Genomic DNA, 7216 nt, shown 5'->3' on the forward strand with positions numbered 1-7216 from the left:
TTTTTGTGGAACTAGAAGAGCCCCACATTTTTCCGGGACTGCTGCATGACTATCAAAGAAGAAGGCAAAGCTGCAATAGGTTATTTTTGTGAAGTAAAAGGGATAGAACACCACAGAGCCAGGCAAATGCTAGTTGACAGAGGTACACACACAATTACTACTGCACATCTCAAAATTCTCCCCAAATTCGGTGTGGCTACAGCTGTGCCCTATGACTGCCAGCAGCATTAAAAAGTTATATCATAGGCATATCTGTTAGGTGATTAAGAACACCAATAAATATCAGCTACAAGTTCTCCCATCAAGGGGCTGCTGCCCTGTCAAAAGAACCTTGTGGCTGTTGTGGTGGCCAAGCATCAGCAGCAGGCTGTGCCTGGCTGAAACCCATCCATCATGGCAAGCAGTCCCTCAACTCTTCAGCACTGGCAGCAGTAAAAGAGTATGCTATTAAATATGAATATCTTATGGTGTTAAGCTGCCACATTCTATAAATAGCAAGGCATTCATTTTAATCATTTTATTGGAATATGGAAGCCTGGAAATATCTTGCTTTGGGATTTGAATATTTATTGCCTTTTGCAATGTTCCACTGCTTGGTAAGCTTCCTTAAATGGTTAGCTGCTTATTCCATCAAAAACTCATTTTATTTTTCTCAAGTACTGCAGGAATCTACTGTAGAAGTTGCAAACAAAAAGACATCTGCAACTTAGGCTTTGTAAGAAAAATACATTTTTAAAATGGGGTGGGGTTCTGTGTGTATTTAGCTAAAAGGCTCATTTTCTACTAATGTAGTTAACTGAAGGATTTATAACAATGAATGAAAATAAAACAAATTAGAATAAATCCTTTGATAGTCTTGCCTGGAACATCAGTTAGTCCTCTGAGTGTTTCTACCAGCATCTACGAGATGCAGCTACACTTACCTTGAAACTTGTGTTGATGCTTGTTCAGATAAGCAATTCTGCATTAAAGTGGCAAAGAACTACAGTTAAAATCTGTGGAGGAAGAAAGGAAGAGAAGTCACAAAGTTTCATTTCTAATGTAGGATTCTGCTTTCTTTTTTGCTTTTTCTCTCCCCATTCTCTTCCCTATAGTCAGGTCTTGCAGGAGGGCCTTAACCAAAGTTACCTGATTGGCAATTACCACTTCAGAATAAAACGTTTTTCTAAAGGGTGGCTCAGTTACCCACAAGCTCCTCCCACGAGGCTACAAGTGTATGCAGAGGCTCTGTACTGACCTTTTCAGAAAGACATGCTAATTCACCTCCTGCATTTGTGGTGAAGGCTTCCTCAAATTTTGTAGCAGAGGCAGTGTGTTCTTCAGTGCCAGTTATGGGAAAAGGCTAGCTTCAGGTTTACAACAAACTTAGTTTCAATGCAGCTACTTCATAAGAATATTTCTGTGCATACCCTGCACACCTCTAGATGTGCCCAGCATTGTTCCTGGGTTCAAACAAGTGCTCTACAGAGCTGGTCAGAAGCACAAGTATTTGACAATGTTACCAAAGAGTGTAAAGACAAGGACAGAACCCTTGCTCCTGTATTTCCCTCCATTTTATTTGGAGGAAAGAACAAAATGGAAGTGTACAACTCTAATAAGAAGGAAAAAAACCATTTTCCTTCTTAAATAAGAAAATTGTGCAACTTGGTTTAGTAGCTATTTTGCAACATACCGTTTCCTGCCCTTTAATACTTAAGGGACCACAGAAATCAATGTCCTTTCGGCGATCTAGGAAGACCTAATGGTAAAGGAGAGCGCTACATTTCACAGGACGACAAGGGGGTCAAGAATAACATCTCTTTTTCCAATTTCATATCGGCTTCTAACCGGGGAGGAATGACCATTAAGGATACAAAGCACATTTTCCCTGTCCCAGATGCAATGGTTTTTCTATTTGCTCTCTGCAGATTTCCCACTCCAAGAGCAGCCGTATCCTTGTAACCATGGAAACCACTCAGGGCAAATTCCGTCAAAATGCAAAAGCAGAAGGATGGAAAGGAACAAATATTTTAAGAAGGTTGCACATGAAGAGAACGACAGCATCCTGTCTCCATAAATGCAAGACAGGATAAAATCACAGTATCTTCATGCTGGAGGGCTTGCCATTGGATTGGCGACTTTCCTCACTGAACAACTGGCAAAGTCCTCTGTTTCATCTTTAACATTACTGTTGTACTCTGTGAAGATTTGCACAGTGTCAAACCTTTTCTGAAGATCTGGGAGATCAAAGGACACAACAGTGAATTTCCATGGCAGTATATGACAACTTTGCATCACGCCTAGGACAGATGTGCTTTGATTTCAAAAGAGTAACTTTATTTCAAAAATAAAAAACAAAGATATGAACCAAATCACAGAGAAGGTAGAGCTATATCTGAGCAGACATTGGTCCACCTAGTTCAGTTTTCTGTTTCCAACAGTGTCTGTAAATGAGGTAAAAATCAAGTGCCATTTAGAAGATACTTTCACAATAATACTCACCCCAGCCTTAAGGGACTCCCTGAGCCTGCTGTAGTTTATCTAGATAGAAAGACTCAAAGAAGTTCCATTCCAAACACTTTTCCAGGCTCCTTTCCAAACCATCCTTTGGCAGACAGTACAACAAGCCTCATTCACTTCACAGGAACAGCCACCTCCTGTTTGCATTGAGCCTGCCTCTTACTAGTGTCACTTGGTGGGCCACGGTTCTCATTCAAGAAGAAATAAAAAGAAGTCAATCTCTACTCCCCTCTTCTGTGTCACTCATGATTTTGTAGATCTCTATCACACCATCCATCCTTGGAAAGGGACAATGTAAATTTCCTGCTTAACTGTTCTTGCAAGGTATCATCTCATACCTTTGCTCATATGAATTACCTTTCTTCAGACTTCCTCTGCTGTGATATATCTGAGAGGAGAGGATCAAAACCGCATTTGTGGGGGGGTGACCCTTGGAGACAGACTTTTTTATCCCTGTTCTCTTTCCACAAAGTAATAGTATCTAATCTTTTATTCCGTTGCTACTGAGTACTAGCTGATGGTTTCATGGAACTATTACAAACTGACAGTTTCACTCTTATATGAGAATAACAAAGTATTAGCTCAGAATATTATATGCAAAGCTAGGATTAATTTTACCCAGGAATTTCATTTGCTATTTTACTATCCATCTCTCAAATTCAGGGGATCATTCTTCAGCCTACCCTTGAGCTCCTCCAGGACACTTGGGTGATTAGTACCAGCCCTGGCAATCTGCTAATTTTCATGGTTTTTATTTGTACTTCAACCTGTTCCATAATTACTTCAAATTTCAGGGTGAGCATTTGCTGAATCACTGCTAAAAAGAATGGCATAGGGAATCTCCCCAGCTTCTTCTACAGTAAGCAGACACAAATTATTATCTCTGCAGCAGTCTTACCCACATGGCTAACAGATGACCTTACTGACCTTCTGGTGAAAGTTTTATTCTTGGTGTTAGGTACTGCAGCCTCTCCTTCCCCTCCAAGGGCTGTTCAAGGCTGGCTCTGAGATGCTGCAACTGTGTGACCTGACTGCTGAGAGCCAAGCTGGAAGAAGCCTCGCTGGGGCTCTCTGCACCTTCCAGTGCATTAAGCTCAAGCCCTTGCTCTCGGTCCCTGTCCAAGCTATGATGTAGATGACCCTGAGCCCACTCTTGCCTGTCACAACCCCAAATTTCACCCAATAATTTAACTTCCCAATTCTGCACTTTCTTGTCACAACAAACTCATGTGTCCAGCTGGACTCCTGGCTGCCCCTGGACACCATCACCCAGCCCACTCTGCTCTCTCTGCCTGGGACCCACTGTGAGGGCACTGTCCTAATTTGCTTCACCTTCACTCCTGGCTCCCTGTCCCCCTGCTGCAGCCCCATTACTGCTTGGCAGACAGGCTGGAAGGACAACCAAGTCCTTTTCCTATCCGATTCTCATATTTGTATTATATTACCATCAAAAATTTCAAAGCCATGATGGCCAAACCTGAGGAATGGTTTTGGAAAGAGATGTGGAGAGGAGGAAAAAAGGGACCTCCAGTTTATTCTGGTGTTAGCAGAGAAGGCTCAGCTGCTGCATACACCACACACAATCCCTGTGCGTGACCTCGGTCTGGTTGTTTAACTGCTCCCTGTCAGTTCCTCTTGCTCTTAAAGGGGATTAAACTTTCCTCCTGAGAACAGAAGAATGCTCCTTCCTTCCTTCCTCCCTGTAACAAATGTCAACAGCAACAGACATTTCCTACAGCTAGGAAATCCTGGAAGATTGCCATTAACTTTAGCAAGTCAAGAAAGAGGTTTCATTTACAGACCATGGACAAGATGAGCTTTTCTGTAGAAAATCTACCAAAAAAGATAATGGTCCTCCTCTGTGTTCAACACTTAAACTAGCATGTGGTTGGGCATCAGATATCCCTAAGCCTTGTCAAGATACACTCAAACTTGAAGAAAACAGCTTTTCATGCTGAAGCACCTAAAATTTACTCATCAATACATCATATTGTGTCAATGTAGCCAGCTTGTAACCTCAGCTAGCACATCTTCCCTTTTAAAAAATCTGTATTTTGGCAGCAATTTTACTATGCCAATCAACAAAGGAGATGGCCTATAGTCTTCTACTGACTATGCTTTAGAAAATTCTCTTCTACAACACTAATTATTAAATAGCCTTTAAAAAGAATGCTAATGCAGTATTGATAATTCTGTGTTGAAATACATACCAAAGTACAAAAAGTTAAAAACAAAAGTCAATCTAAGCTCTATAGGTAGTTCTCAGCAAGCTATAAGTGAACAGCAAGGGGAGCAAAAGCAGGAAAAGCACCTCAGAAAGACAGGCTTTCAAAACAGCAGGTTTTATTGGTATAAAACCCATCCCTGATATTAAAATATCTTATAATTTCTCCTGATTCTATTTAAGAAAACTAATGGAGTTTTATGGTGCTCTGCATTTTAAGTTTTGTTTTCCCCTCTTATCTCCTTCCTCTCTCTTTTGCTGCAGCCTTCTTGCTGGTAGTGACAGGAGAACAGCAGGGAGAAAAAAAGCAATACAAACATCAGGGGGGAAGAAAAGAAAAATCAGAATATATCTTCTTATAATGAAATTGTTCAGGGTAAAAATTGCCCTAGGAAAAGCCTTGCCATAATGATATGTATAGAAATATATGGAAAACCAGGCAAGGAGGCTGAAACAATATTTGTGGCTTGTTTTGTTTTAAAACAATTATGATTGTTTTAAATGGTAATGATTTTAGTAAAGATTTTAGGAACACAGTAAATCTTATGAGGGAAGATTGTATCTAAAATTTCACCTTTTCTCCCTCCCATCCATATAATTTCCTATTAATATAACTAAACTCTATACAACTTTTGGCTCCTAAAGTTGTCGTGCCTACATTCATGTCTACTAATGTTTAGTAGCTCAGCTGCCTAAAATATTTATCTTAAATCAGATTCCAGTACCATCTCTAAGACTAAGCAGCACTGGTATTAACAAGGTAGAATGAAAACAAACATAATTGTCTCACTTTCAGCTTTTAACATTAATCCTGCATTTGAATGTCCTGACTTGGCTTCTGAACAAGGAATTTCATACAGCATCTACACAGAGTATGGGAAAGGTTATTGATGATAATACTTAGAATGGATCACAAGACACTCCTCAGCTCTGAATATTAAATGGAATGAGGACTTGTAATCCTAGTCTAAAAGGTTCCCAGAAAGGGCTTTTTTCCATGTAAATGCCTCAGACTGTATAAACCTAGGACACAGGCCATAGTCAAAGGAAGAGGGCCTAAGGAGTCAGTATTTTTCATTGCATGTCATATCCTTTCTCCCAGGTCCTTGCCATTCAAAAAGTTTAAATTGTTGCACTGGATCTAAAGAGAGAGATACAAAATCCTTATAGCTGCAGGCTGGTGCATGAAAGGTAACGGATTTAAATTGGGTGAGTAGCAGATCCTGCTACAGGACTTGCGCTGACACTAATTTAGAGGTGAGTTACTTGGGAATAGCTTGGTATATAAATACCATGCAGGACTGTGCAGAGCAGAGTCATCTCAAGTCATCTAAGCAGAAATTCAATTTCACCACTTCTTGAAGTGTAGCAACAGCCAGGTGGGAAGCTGCTTTTCCCACCTGGGGAAATCACTCCTATGCTCTAGACAGCTCACTACAGGCTTTAATTGCTCAGAGTCACACTTCTTCCAGATGCATGCCGTGCACATCTGCTTTAACCAGGAATTCGACATCCATGAGTGCTGTAGATGTCTGTGTGTCTAATCTGCAGCCATGCCCTCTGCTGCAGTTGTAAGCAGTGGGCAGCTATTTTTAGCACAGCAGTCCCAAAGGATGTGTATTAGGCTGGAGGCTGCTTTAGCGACCAGAATGGTTAAGAAAACAGGACTGTACACAGCAAGCATAATTTCCCTCTTCAGGCTAATTAAGTGTACTAGGGGAGGCTTCCAAGTGAGACCATCTAACTGCATATAGAATGAATGATATTCATCTTCCTTCACAGCTATTAATGAATCACCATTTAGATGTCTAATAAACTTGCACATTAAATTCTAATAGCCTCCTGCTTCCTTCATAAACCTGACCCACTCTATCGGTGAAAAACCCCTATTCTTCTACTAGGCACTACAGTGCCTGATACTCCCTGATCAGGCTAAAACCCTAAGTCTGTATCTGCAATCTCAGAGCCACCTAAAATGGCAATTCCATCTTTTCTATTTATCATGCCTATTTAACTGCTCTGCACCTCTCCTCTGACTCACTGAGATATACAATTCTCTGCCCTGTTGCATGCTTCATGAAAATCCTGTCTGGCACTGTAGCCCTATGGAAAATCATGTCTGTTTTCGACTTAAATGACTGCGACGTCTTAAGCCAAAGCCCAGTAGGTTCACAAGATATTGCCACAGTATCTGTTACTGTATCCCTTGACTGGTATTCTTGCTCCTGTTCTGCTGGTATCTGCTTACACCCATTAGCATCCAGCCTTTTCTCCCCTCAGTCATGTATCTAATCACCCATCCTCCACAGCTGGCCTGCCACCTTCATGATTTCTCACATTGTTAAGCACGATGGAGAAAAATTTAATTACAAGTCTTCTGACAGCTCAGAAGCTGCAGTTCTGCACATTTCAGTGCGGATTGGGTAAATGTCCCTGCTGTCTCCTCAACTTGAGGAACAGGACTACCAGCCCTCTTAACGTGTCCACAACTAA

The 7216-nt window shown here is 41.0% G+C and overlaps 1 long non-coding RNA gene across 1 annotated transcript; it reads left to right on the top strand.

Moving 5' to 3' along the window:
- Positions 1–381: 381 nt before the first annotated feature.
- LOC137480743 (uncharacterized) lies at positions 382–1964 on the top strand. The gene is made up of 2 exons (XR_011003072.1): positions 382–596; positions 1908–1964. It is a non-coding gene; the product is annotated as an uncharacterized lncRNA (long non-coding RNA).
- The last annotated feature ends 5252 nt before the right edge of the window (positions 1965–7216 follow it).

Source organism: Anomalospiza imberbis, chromosome 1 (genome assembly GCF_031753505.1).
Source record: "Anomalospiza imberbis isolate Cuckoo-Finch-1a 21T00152 chromosome 1, ASM3175350v1, whole genome shotgun sequence".
NCBI classification, from domain to species: Eukaryota; Metazoa; Chordata; class Aves; order Passeriformes; family Viduidae; genus Anomalospiza; species Anomalospiza imberbis.